General features: G+C 38.9%; 1 protein-coding gene and 1 pseudogene across 2 annotated transcripts in view; one reads left to right on the forward strand and one right to left on the reverse strand.

Annotated features, from left to right (window-relative positions):
- SYNPR (synaptoporin) overlaps positions 1-14,094 on the forward strand; it is a gene marked incomplete at both ends in the record, with an annotated part of 318,051 nt that overhangs the window by 240,092 nt on the left and 63,865 nt on the right. The gene's annotated exons all lie outside the window — the stretch shown is intronic.
- LOC308427753 (large ribosomal subunit protein eL6-like) lies at positions 4,796-5,673 on the reverse strand (annotated as a pseudogene). The gene has a single exon. The product of its transcript is annotated as a large ribosomal subunit protein eL6-like (transcript).

Raw genomic sequence — 14,094 nt, forward strand, 5'->3', positions numbered from 1 at the left:
TCTGTGCCCCATTTCTCCTGCCCGACTTCCAAGGTGGAAAGAAACCCTCTTCCTTAACCATCCTTTTATGTTTAGGGTCTGGGACAGGATATCCAATACATCTGGTAAGATATGCATTCAAGAAGTTGATGATATAAATTGACAAAGTATTTTGTGGTTTTCTCTGTCATTATCAAATGTCATTCTCTTATACAGGGTATTGTATAAATTTTTGAAAGAATATTCTGAAATATTTAAGAGATCTAGTACTGGACCATCAGTATAACAAGAGCATTTCAAAGAAATTTAGAGGTGAATCTTTTGGCAGAGTTAAAACTTTGACAAATAAATACAAATGGGAATTTCATACTCAATATCTCTGCATGTTTTAGAGAGTCCAGAAATGGCTGAGGACAAGGGCAGATCCTTCATCACAAGGGTCTTTAATATTACGAGGAACACAACTGTCTTGGGATAATCAACGCACAGAGTAAATGCATTGGAAAGCTATGGGAAGTCTACATAATGGAAGGGGCGGCTGAAGGAGCCAGTTCAAAGCACATTTACAGCAGGATCTAAACAATGGTATTAACTCAAATCTAGCTATTAACTTCAACAGGATCGGATAAAACTACTATCCCATCTTTATAGCATTCATTGAAATTAAGAATCAGGTCAACCTACATTGGGTTATACATTCATTGCTTGACGAAGGAACAGCCCCTTCTAGAAAAGGCATAAACCTCCCCAAGAAATGTGATTTCCCAGAAGAAAATCAAAGTCCTATTCAAAGGGAGAATTTGTGCTAGAGAGTCAACTGAGAGGTTCAGAGCACTTCTTGTTCTTGCAGAGGATCTAGGATTCTCAGTACCCATAAGGCAGCTCACATCTGATGAGGGTCTGACACCCATGTGGCATTTTATATGGGTACCAGAAATCTGAGCTTCAGACTCCTCACTTGCATAGCAAGCACTTTATCCATTGAGTTATCTCTTTAGCCCTATAAGCAGGCTTTCCTTTACTGTATAATATACATTTCATACTGCAAGTCCAAAATATAACTTCTTTTTTTATATTAAAAAAAATGGCACTGTTTTATTTTCGCTATCAGGCGTGGACTGCATGTGTGGTGTGGTGGGCTCAGTGTAGGTGGGAGTGGGGGAGGGGTGATGGCTTGGTGGCTGGAAGGGAATAGAGAAGTTTAGACATGCTTCTGGGAAGTCCGGAGGAATGACTCATGGCATGCCGTCGATAAGGTTGAGAAACTCTTGAAAATCTAGCTGCCCATCACTGTTGGGGTCCAGCTTCTTCATCATGCGGTTAAGAACACGGAGGTCCTTCTGGTTCTTTGTGAAGGCGGCCAGCTCTGTGCTCATGAAGGAAAGAAACTCAGTTTTGGAGAGCTGATCGCTGTTTCCATCCTTCCTACTGTACTTTTGGCAAATAGCAATCAGAAACTCCATGCAGTTTTGCAAGTTGAGGAGCGAGGCCCAGCTGCCACTGCGGCTGACGGTGTCTGGGACAGGAGTCCAAAATATAAATTCTAATAGAATTTTTGTGGGCAAGAACAAAGATTCATCTAGTGATTCTGAAAACAGTTTACAATTGTTTTATTAGGATATAATGCAGTGGGAAATGTTTTCTTTAATTTTTTTCTACTTGCCTCTGATAGTACTTATTAATAGAAGTAATGTATTTTTGAAACATTAAAAAACTTAAAGAAAATTAGAATAATGAAATGAGAAACAGAAATAAATCAGTGTTATGGTTAAATGACAATAAATCTTTATATTAAAATTGTCCTGATGATGATGATAATAATACTAATAAATTATTCTCAAATACCTAAGTATGAACAAGATAAAGAATAAAGCTAGATTCTCTGATTCAAACCACAGTAAAAACCTAACTAACTCAAAATAGGTCATAAAAAAAGTAGAAGATAAATCTATAAAACCCTTAGGAAAACAGGAATAAATCTTTACGACATTGGTTGATCCACTGCTTTTTCAAAAATGGAAATAACAATAGGAAAACTGTATAATTAGGATCTAAATTTTGAAAAGTATTCTTCAAGAACATTATTAAGAGAGTTAGAAGAAAACCCATGGAATGGGAGAAAAAAATTAAATCATACGTCTGCAAAGAAATTGGTGTGGTGCCCAGAATACCGAAAAAGTATTTAAAACTCAATTTTAAAATGAATAAAAATTCATTCAAAGAAAAAAATAAAGATAACATGAAAAGCAGTTCATAAGTTTTTCATCACCATCAGCCATTAAATCATGCAAATTATGCATTATAAGTACAAGTATGGAGCCAACCGGAGCAATGGATTCTAAAATCCCATGACTCAGGAGTTAGTGGCAGAAGGATTAGAAGCTCAGGGTCACCCTTGGCTATGATTTAGATCATGTTCACAGTAGGGTAGCCTGGACTACCTGAGACAAAAGGAAATAAATAATAAATAGACAAACTGTGTTTTGATCTTGTTAAACAGCAAAAGAGGAAAAGAGAAAATGTGGAGTGTTGTAAAATTGTGGGAAAGTGGGCTTTCCCTAACACTCAGTGGGACTGTGAAACAGTACAGCCACTTTGAAGAAATATTAGGCATTTTCCCTAAGTGCTAAACATGGGGTTATGTTTACCTTGAACCACATAATCCAGGGATTTCACTGTCGAACAGCCTCAAACCCCACACCATGATCACTGTATATCTACATTTGCTGTTGTATGAACTCCTTACATTATTTTTCTGTGATTTTAAGCCTGGAACAATTTCTGGCATTTCTAATGGCAGAAAAAAAAAAAATAAGTAAACGAATAAAGATAGAAAATGAACGAAACAACAGTTCTTGTTAAAAAATTCTATGTCATCTTGGTACTTCCTAATGACTGAAGTATCTTTTATTTAAATCTTAAATATCTTCAAATGCTGCATTCAAATTATATGTGGAAATCAGTTCTGCAATGAGTTGTAACATTGTAAGTGTGAGCCAGCACCTTATTCTCTAGTGTCTGAGGATAGACTGAGTTTCCAAAGAGCAAGGATTCATTTTTGCTGCACTGAACATCTTTCATAATTAACTACCTGTATTGGTAGACCCTAACCTATTCATTGGAACACCTAGCCTTGTTCTAAGTGAAGCCAGCGATATCAACAGTTGAGCCATGCGGTTTGTTACCGTAGAAATTAGAGCTTCTAGTAAATAAATTTTGTTCACACTATTGTCAATCCTAATCCGCATTTCTTTGCCTTGGAACCCTAAGAATCTGGGGTTTAAAACATCTGACCAAAATCATCAACACATACAAATGTAATTGTAGTTAATCTTTTTCAATGCACAAATTCAAACATTTAAACAGATGAAAAACATCTCAGATAAAAACAAAAACTTAGTCAGTGTTTTGAATAGATCAAGAAAAGAATGACTTCTTAGAGATTGCATTTATAGGAAGAACAAAGGCATAGGAGAAGTAGTTTCAAGCAGCCATTTCCTCTGAGTTTCATAGTGGCTCCAGTAACTCTCCTGTTCTGACTGATTAAAGTGATTTTGCACCATTTTCCAGATAAGGCCTGCATTAAGATTTTGTGATTTTGTCTGTTACTGGCTTCCTGAGCTCTGCCATCAGCAGTGCAGAAGGCTTCCTCCTCGGAGAACTCTTCACTGAGCCCAGAGGGAACATGCATGGGGCAGAACCACTCGAATAACAAAACGCAAGAGCAAAGGCAGGAAGGAGTCAGTTCACACCACTGAGTAGAGCAGCCAATCAACACTTTTACCATTGCTGTTGACTGACATTACTGTCAGCCCCAGTTGTGTACAGTGTTTGTTCCATTCCTCTTTTTCACTGCTTAGAGCATCAGTCTGTCTTTAATAAATGATTGTCAAATTATTTTGTAATTGGCAAGTGGTTGATAAGTTATAATGACAGGTACAAGAACTTGGGAGTTTAGAAAAACAAACCCCATCTATCCTGACTCATGACCTCGTCGACTCATTTGTGGAGTTGAAGGTCAAGGTCTTTTCTCCCTTAAAATTCTGTTTTCCTGCTGTATAAGGACATCTGTTGATTGTTTGATAGTTTGAAGCTAATACTTTGGTGAAAACAACACACTGCACTGTAGCTCTGAGCTTTTATTTTGAAATGTTGGTTGGGTGGTCAGTACCAGTCATTCAATGGATGGATGATTCCACATCAAAGTAAGATCTACCAAGGGAATTGTGAGGTAACTTTTATAAATAAACCCAGTTTGTGGTTCATTTTCTCAAGCTAAGATTTCCAATATAAGTGGAGGCTTTTATGTAGAAATGTTCCAAACTTGTATCTAACTAAAGTGCAGATTTAAAAATTAATTTTGTAAGATGTCAAAAGAAAGACTTAAGACTTCAGTGGAATATAACACTAAAATTTCTGGAAAAAAAGTCACTCAAGTAGTAATTATTGAGAACTTTAAATTTTCATTACTTCTTTGAAAATTGTATACAGTGTATTTTGATCATGCCTATTTTGATTCCCATCCACTTAACCTCCTGTCTTTAAAAAAAAAAAATCAAATCCAATTTCTACTGTCTGTAGATTGTTGAATGTATGGCCCTCCACTAGATCATAGTCAACCTACCAGGAGCCATACACTTAAAGAAAGACAACTCTATAAGCTTTAGTAGCTCCTCATCAAGGAGTAATCTGTGCCCTTCAGGTCCCCAGCTCCATGGGAGGATTTTTCTCTACTTTTCTATTTAATCAACATTAAAGTACTTTTCTTACTTTTTTTTTTTTAACTATGAAGCTGTTTAATTAAGTTGTTAGCAATTTAGAACACCAGTTTGTGAGGATACATCCCGTTCATCAGGGAGAACTGAGAACGCGGGTAGCCCTGGAGCTGAGGAATGGCTTTAACCTTTGGCAAGATCTGCGAGTCCACAGTTTTCGGATTAGCCTTTGGCTGTTCTGTAATCTCGTATTTCTCCTTCTCTGTGTCGAAGATCTCACCCTCCCGATGCCTGGGCTTGCGCAGCTGCTTCTTCTTGGAGTAAGCGTCAGTCAGGTGTTTGGGGATTTTAACCTCGCTGATATCTACTTTTGTTGAGATGGCGATAACAAACTTCTGGTGTGTTCTGCGCAGAGGAACTCAGTTGAGAGCAAGAGGTCCAGTCACAAGTAGCAAGCCACTGCCCAGCTGCTTCAGGAAAACCACTCTCTTGCCCCTGTGGCGCCCGGCGAGGATGATCAGGACAGCCCCGGGAGCGATGCTGGAGCGCATCCTTCTCACGTGCTGACTTCTTACCATGGCTCAGTAGCTTCCGAGGCCCATCTTCAGTAGGATAATACCTAGGAAATTTTCGAAGCTTCACAACCCGGGTGCCACCATTCTTGTCCCCACCAACTGTTTTTGTGACAGTAACAAAGACCTTCTCCTTTTTCTTCTTTTATTCAACCTTGGTCTTGGCAGCTGAGTATTTCCTTTTGTACAAGGCCTTTCTGGATTACATAGCCGATCAGGAGTACCTGCCAATTCCTCTAACCAGGACAAGGTTTCGGCTGCAGTGGGGGTTCGCTGCCTTATTGGACTTTTTAACCTTTTTTGGCTGCACCAGTGGGCGGGGCCTTGAAGGCAGGAGCATCCCCGCCAGCCTTCTTGACCGCAGGATTCTTCTTTGTATCAGGCTTCTCCGTCTTTTCGCCCGCCATCTTGCCAGACTGTAAAAAGCTAAAGTCCTTTTCTTAATAAATTTTCTCCCTGGATCTTTCCCGTAACATTATCCACTTGGTTATTTTTCAAATATTGGGCCATCATTGCTCTTCTTCTTACAACTCGTCCTTATTCGTAGTTTACTTTGTCCTGGTTTCCCTTTCAGCTATTTACAGTCAAGTTTCCACCATCTACTTGGTATATTAGCCTCTGAATTTTATTAAGAGAAAAACAATACTCACATCTCCTTCAAAATGCCATTGAAGAATTAGAACACTGGCTATGCGTTTTAAAAAAAGAATAGCAGTACATCTGATACAGTAATTATTAATTATGTATTCACTATTCTTATACCAATAAAATAAACATCTGTGTTTCTATAGTAAGTTCACATGATGGCCTGCCCTACTTTCCTCGTCCACCTTAGTCTAAGCATCCACACTCTAAGTTCATTGAAATGACCCTCCGACAACCAAGGCAGCTTTCTCTACTTGCAAATGCACAAGTTTGGACACTTGTGAAGATTAACAGTTATGGATTTATTCCTAAGCACTGAAGAACTAAAGATTATGGATGCCCCCAGCAAATTTAAGCCCTTAGCTTTAAGGTTCTTTGATGTATTCATCGCTTTCCTAGAGGACCACAGCAGGTCCATATTGCTGAAGTTTTTATGAAGTTCCACATCTTTTTGGTTTAAAGACACACACACACACACAAGCATACATGCACACACTTGCACAAACACCTATTAAGTAGCACAGCCCTCTCTTAGCATTGGTAATGGGTTTTAAGAGGATCACAGAACCCAATTTGGATTTTTCTGGTGGAGCTGGAAGCAATATTTGCCTCTTGCCCATTCCTGCATGACTTCGGGAATGGACGTAAATGGAGCAGCAAGGGAATGGAGAGAACACACACAGAGACACGAAGAGCTACTGAGTCTGGGTGATATAGTCTCTCAACTGGAGAAATTTCAGCGCCTGGGAAGCTCAGCGTGTTTATTATATAGGACTGAACAGAAGGGTCAGGTTATTGTATTCAGTTGAACAAAGAGTTGGGGTTACTACACCCAAATGACCAAAGAAGCAGAGTTTATGGTATCGCTGAGTCAAGGAGACAGATACTCTCAGCAGGAGCAGTCTCTGTAGGAGAGCAGTCTTCATTTAGTTGGCAAACATGGCAAGAGAGAAAGCTTATTTAGGGTCTCCCTCACAGATTTCTGGAATTTTCTACTGTCCTAAGTTTCTAGGTCATTCCAGAGATGTACCCTCACTCCCAGAACCCCATCCCCCACTGCCACCACTGCCACTGATTTCAGTTCTTGCTCCCCATACTCTCTTAACATAGTTTTAGAAAATTCAATCAACCTGAGACCCAGACTTCAAATGTGCTGGCCATTATTTTTCTGTATGATCTTCCTACTGATGTGACTAGGCCAAAGATTTCTACCCATGCTAGAAATCTCATATAGCTAGAACTCTAGAAAGCTTATGTGGATTTCAAATGGAAATCTTAACAGTGGGTTATTTTTCACCTTGAATAAAGGTGCCAAATCTACTGAGTATTGGATCTTGCTCAGTAGAAGCTTTCTTTTCTAGTCCTTTTCTTCCTACTCACTCTCCTGAGCCACTTTGGTTCATAGTTCTTGGCTCAGGATCTAGGATATAAATGTTGGCACAGACTGTGCACATGTGAAATTTCTTTCTCAAGATTTAGGATCTTATGCAATCTAAACATAAAAATGTAAAGCTAAAAATAATTTCAAAAAGGCATTGTTTTGAGCCATGAAATATATCCAGCAGCCTCCTGTAAAACAATTGCCCTGTCAAGAAAGCATTTGCTATGACAAGGAAGGAAGCACTAGAGAAAGGGCACAATGTAGGCACAAGAAGCTACGGGCAAGCAAAGAGAAAGGAGTACTTCATCTGATATTGCAATAAAACCATGAGGATTTCTGGAGCTGATACTTGTTCAGATTAAATGTTACTTGTGTGAATTAACTTGAGAGGAAGCTAGGTCAAAGTCAATTCAGAAAAGAAATATCTTGAACACTTGCCATGAGGAAAGTGTTATGTTATATTTTGTGGACATAACAAAGGAATTAGAATATTTTTCTTTTTTCTCCATGTTTCCTTTATTTTTTTGCCTCATTGCCTTGTAGCGGGATCCTGTGTGTATATCTTTAGATGCTTAAGCCCAATGGTTAAAATATGATAATTGATCAAATCTACTGCTGCTGTTCCAACTTGAAAACTCAAATAACCTCAGGAAGGGATTATGTGCAGGTAAGAACAAACATTAGCAACATACTGTACGGTGGGTTCTTCTATGCTCTCATGGGAGATCCCAAATCTCCGAGCTTCCGTCTGTGCCTCCTCTTCAGCAATGATGAGGGTCATGATGCAACATCTAATTCTAACCTCACATCCCGCATGTGATGCTGGAGAGGTAAGGGAACATTTGCAACCAGAGATAAAGTTTCCTACTTTTGGACCAGGGAGCAACTACCAGCTCACCTGCTAGTGATTTCTCAGAGTCTTTTACTGTTTGTACCAAGGACAAGCAGCTGGTTTATTCTCAAAGGATTGTGGTAGAACATTTGAGTAGTGTGATTGACTCACATGTAGTGATACTCTGGAAAAGACACATCTCCACATGGTGAAATGAAAGCCTTGTAAATGCTGAGTCAGGGCACATCACCCAAACGCCAAAAAGTGGGCATCAGGAAAGTGAAATGACTCGAAGGAAGTTGCAGTTCTCAAATCTCAAGTCTTCAGGCTCCTACACATTCTAAAGACATGATTGAGGGTCACATAATACATCTTGTGCATATAGACGACATTCATGGATACTTAGCACATTGGGAATCATCACATGTGAGAACATGCAGGCACACATCATACCGGCGATTGTGGAAAATGGATGAATCTCACTTTACATCTTTCCTTTATTATGCCACTGTCCACTTCAGAATGAAGGTGAACCCAGCAAATAGCATCCTAGTAATGTTAGAAAAATGGTGTTTTCCCGTGGTTCCCAGGATAGGGACATCCCTAGAAGTTTCTGAACCATTCTTGGAATTACCCATTTCTAGGAAGCTAAAGACAGTTGTTGAGCCTTAAAATATTTAGAACACTTATCTGTGCTATATGTTTACATTTGTTTGGCTTTGAGTTTTAACTCTCAGGTACTTGAGGTTTTTTTTTTTTTTTTTTTTTTTTTTTTTTTTTTTTTTTTTTCTGCTTAAATATTCTGTGAATTAATAGGAAAAAAATTTCAGAAGATAAACTTTAAACTATAAGAAAAGGGGGCTGCTTATAAACATATTGTTATGTTTTAGGGGGACCTTTCCAATGACTGATACTATTTCTTCCTTTATTTTCCTGTTTTCCTTTCTTAAAGCAATTTTTGATGGTCTCCTACAGACTAGCATCAGTGCTCTGAGAAGACCTCCAAAGTTTTCCCAATCATATTCTTGCTAGCTGTTATATTAAACTGCCTTCTATTGAGGATTTTAAATTGAGACTATTCAATTAGAGGCAGAAGTACAACACACTGGTTTGGATATAATGAAAGTGGTAGACTGAGACCTAACAGCACAGAACAGAGAACAACTATAGAATATGCCAACTCTAGAGCTGATGAGGACAGAGAGTCAGAGTGTCTCTTTCCCTGAGCAGCTTGGAAGGCAAAGTAAGTCCTACTCTCAAGACCAATTTTCCTTCTGTAGCCATGAGAATAGTATCAATCACCTAAAAACCTTTTCAAGGAGAAGATATGTTATAGGGGAAATATGGGTATCTCCCAGAACCTCTAGATCAGTTTCAACTACAACTAAATTAACAAGAAAACCATTTCTTCTTAAATAAGTAGTACTTTTGCTGATGCTGTTTGCTTTTCCAGAACAATTCCATTAAAAACTTTAGGGAAAAAACTCTAATACAGGCACACAGGCTCATGATCAAATGTGTGCACACACCAACACACACACACACACACACACACATACACACATGCATTTTTCTGGCCTTGCAATTGAAGGCCTCTGCCTCATACACTGGCATAACAGCTGTGGTGATAATTACTTTGAGTGTTCTGAATACACTGTGTCTTTCTGATGAGCCACTGGATTCTTAGCAAACCAATTTTTCATGCATCTAGTATTCTGAAAGTCTGCAAACCCCCTCACCACATAGTGTATAAGAAACTGGCTCAGTATTAGAAGCAATGACTTTCTGAAATTCCTAGGCAAATAGATGGAACAAGAATCTATCAGGTAACCCTGTCACAAAAGAACACACATGCTATGCACTCACTGATAAGCAGATACTAGCCCCCCAAAGTTCTAAATACCCAAGAAACAATTCACAGACATTATGAAGCTCAAAAAATAAGGAAGGCCAGACTGTGGATGCCTCAGTCCTTCTTAGAAGGTAGAACCAAGCACTCATGGGAGGAAATACAAGGTCAAACAAAAAAGCGGGGATTGAAGAAAAGATCATTCAGAGGATGACTCACCTGCAGATCCACCCCATATGCAGTCACCAAACCCAAGCACTATTGCTGATGCCAAGAATATTTATTGGCGGGAACCAGATATGGATACCTCCTTAGAGACTCAGCCAGAGTCATTCAGATACAGCTGAGGATGCTTGCAGCTAACCATCCGACTGAACATGGGGATCCCAATGAAGGTGCTAGAGAAAAGACTGAAGGAGCTGAAAGGGTTTGCAACCTCATAGGAAAATCAACATTATCAACCAACCAAATCCTTCACAATTCCCATAGTCTAAAACACCAACCACTGAGCATTCATGGAGAGACCCATGGCTCTAGTTGCATATGTATCAGAGGATGGCTTTGTCTGGCATCAACGGTGAAGAGGCCTTTGGTCCAGTGAAGGAGTGTTTTCCTAGTGTAGGGGATGCCAAGGCACTGAGGTGGAGAGCGTTATTGGGAGAGGTTGCACCTTTGTGAAAACAAGTGTAAGGGGATGGGATAACATTTGAAACGTAAATACAGAGAATATCCAATAAAATAATTTTTTTTAAAGTTGCTCAGATGGAAGTCTGAGAAGAAATTCAACAGCATCTGACCTGAGAGAGCATCTGTACATGTGACAGATGTAGGAGGAAGCTTGTGTTCTCAGCTTTAAGTGTCCTCATTTGTAGAACAAGGACAATGATTTTCTTCTCAAGGCTGTCATAAGGATATAGACAGTACAACATTCAAGGCACAGAGCAGAACAGAGCACAGTAAAAATGCCCACTGGCCATCTCTGTTACTGTGACCATCAACAATGACAATTTTCCTATGGAAACCCAGGGTCCCCTTTCTAACATGGATTTCACATATTTTACCTCCAGGTCCAGAGCAGTCAGTGTTAAGATGGAGACTTTATAGGTCTTAAGTTAACCTTGGGATCCCTCAAGGGACCTGATATTTAGTTGAAGTACAAAGTTTAGTGTCAAGTATAACAGTTTCTCAGACTTATATTTGACACTAAAGTTTGCTCTATACTTCAACTAAGATTAAGGCCCCTCAGGGACCCCTAGGCTGGCATAAGCCCTATAAAGTCTCTACAACATTGACTGCTGTCTTTTGAAATAGATCATCCAGATACCTCCTTGCCATAGAACAAAGACTCTGATAGCAGAAATCTCTGCTTATGATGAAATCTGTAATTCTTCATATAATGCCCAGTATGGCAGCAGCATCCGTGAGCATGTCTCACTGAGAAGGTCTGTAGGGCAGGTTCCTGAGAAGCTTTTCCAGCAGTGGCACCAACTCAGGGTGTAGATGATTCTACCTTCTACTTCTTGTCGTTGTGTCTTCTCTCTAGACCAGTAGGGATTTCTCCTAACAGAAAATGTAGTGGGAGAAGACCCAGTGAACCCATAGCAGGAAGCTGAAAGTGTACATATTCCACTGTATGACTTTGATCAAGTCTCTTTGCCTCCAAGTCCTGCTTTCTTTGGGTAGAACATATAGGCACTACTTTCTACAAGAGCAGAATTTAGTTTCAGACAAATAGACCTTTTAAGAATTTAATGAACTCCCTCCCTTCTTTCCTTCCTTCCTCTCTTAACAAATGTTTATTGACTATTCACCACACACTTAAATGACTAGGTTCTTTTTAATGAAGACGTAGAAAACAGGATCCATGTTCCATGTCCTGCTCTTAGTCTAGTGGGAGAGAGAGGTAAAACACATATTCACAGTCATTAGGGTTTACTTAGACAGGGACATGGCAATGAATGTTATAAAGCATGATGACATACTGGAATGTGCCCACAGCAGAGATGTGTTCTTTAGCCTGGGTGACCAAAATAGAGCTCTCCGATAGGGATACATTAGACCTGAGACCGGAACAAAGACAGGAAGCTGGACATGGAAGGAGTTCAAGGGAACCAGATGTTTTGAGAGTGAGTTATTATTTTCTAGGAAAAGAAAAAAAGCTACTGGGCATGACTATAGCAAAGAAGTAGGCAAAAATAATTTAAATTTAACATTTTAATTAAATTTAATAATTTAAATTAAATATTTTCTTGTAAGCTGTGTTAATAGTTTTGGGTACCACCCTGAATATAAGAAGATATTAGATCTTTGAAACTTTACAAAAGCATTTGTATTTTAAAAATTAACTATATTAACAACACTTTCCACTTACTTTAGAATTACAATATTTTATATATTAAACATCAATAGAATATCAAGTCTTAGGTTACACTGTTCCCCTCTGCGCACCTGAGACTGATGAAAAGGCACCGTAAGGCTGGTACTTCTCTTCCTTCTGAGAACATCAGAACTTTAGTGATGAAGTGCTGTGGATGAAGAATTGACACTAGAGCACATAGGGCTCTGGGTATGAGTCTCGGCTCCCAAGCAAACGAGCCAATGAGTAAACAAAAGAGACATGACCCTTGTCATAAGCTAATGGCTGGTAGATAATATTTACATTGTCTTTCATGTTGATGAAAATGTTTTTAAAATATAGCTTTACAATGGGCAGAAATATAGAAACAAACACCCTAGGTGTTAGAGATGGAAGTGCACTGGTGTTTTGGAAATAATATGTCATTGACTAGACCAGTGCTTGAATCTTGTCCCCATGTAAACCTGGGGATCAAAGTGGATAAAGTTAATAGTAGCATGGTGAAGAACTCTTTAAAATACAGGTCTTATTTCCATTAGCTACTACCCAGCAAATAATAAAGGTTTTCAGCATTTGGGAGAGTTAGAAACTTGATGACCATCTGATATATCAATAATTATATAGCATGAACCTAGAAAATTAGTATAAATATTCAAAATGTTCACCAATGAAGTATTTGGGGAATTGTTATATAATCTTCATCATGTAGCTCTCTGCAAGACATCCTTATAACATTGTAACTCATGTATCATGTATCATGTGTGTGTGTGTGTGTGTGTGTGTGTGTGTGTATGCATCCTTACAACTCTTAAAATATGACATGTTTTTCTTTAAAGGTAAGGTATGTTTTGCCATATCATTATATAATGAACGTACATATGCTTAGATAGCTCCAGACCCGAGATCAATCTCCAGAATTCATGTGGAATAGCTGGATGTGGTGACACTTACTTTTAAGTCTAGTACTAGGCAGAGGCAGGCAGATGCCCGAGAGAGCAGGGCAGAGACAAGCCAATCCTTGGGGCTCACTGTCGAGCCAACCTGGCCGAACTGGCAAGTTCTGAACAAGTGAGAGACCTGGTCTCAAAACAAGGTGGATGGTGTTCCTGAGGATGTCACCCAAGACTCACATCTGGTCTACCCACTTAGCCATGTACATGTGCATTCACACACATATATACACAACAGGTAGGTTAATGATGCTTTGTATTTAATATTTTAGGCCGATCATTGAAAGTGAATCACTGTACTTTTTTCTTTAAACATATCTGCACTTTTCACAGAACTGATGAATCAAATCACCTTACACGATTTAAATAAAATGTCAGATGGCAGACTTTGCATGCTTCCTTATTACAGTATTGCATTTTTGAATGTTGCAAATACATTTTAGTCAAGCTCTTTGGATGCTTTACTCACAAAACCTTTATTTACCAACCAAATAAAATGAGGATATATTCAAATTTTCAACTGAACATCCAGGATTCTTTTAAACGTCTCTGGAACTTTTTTTCTCACAGCTTACTTAGGCAAAAAACCAGACAGGACCAACAAAAGATGGATTTTACTTCAGATAAATGGGTAACCTTATTATCTATTTACTTTGGAAATAGAAGGGCCATCTGAATTTTCTATTACTCAGATTCTATTTGAAGAAATCAAAATGAATAAGTCATAGCTGGTGAGCTCAGAGGTACCTCATTGTGAATCATATAAGGGTATTGTAGCTTTACTGTTCTCAGTGCAACTCCTGGTCATGCCCCTG

The sequence above is a fragment of the Micromys minutus genome, assembly GCF_963924665.1.
Source record: "Micromys minutus genome assembly, chromosome: 12".
Lineage (NCBI taxonomy): Eukaryota > Metazoa > Chordata > Mammalia > Rodentia > Muridae > Micromys > Micromys minutus.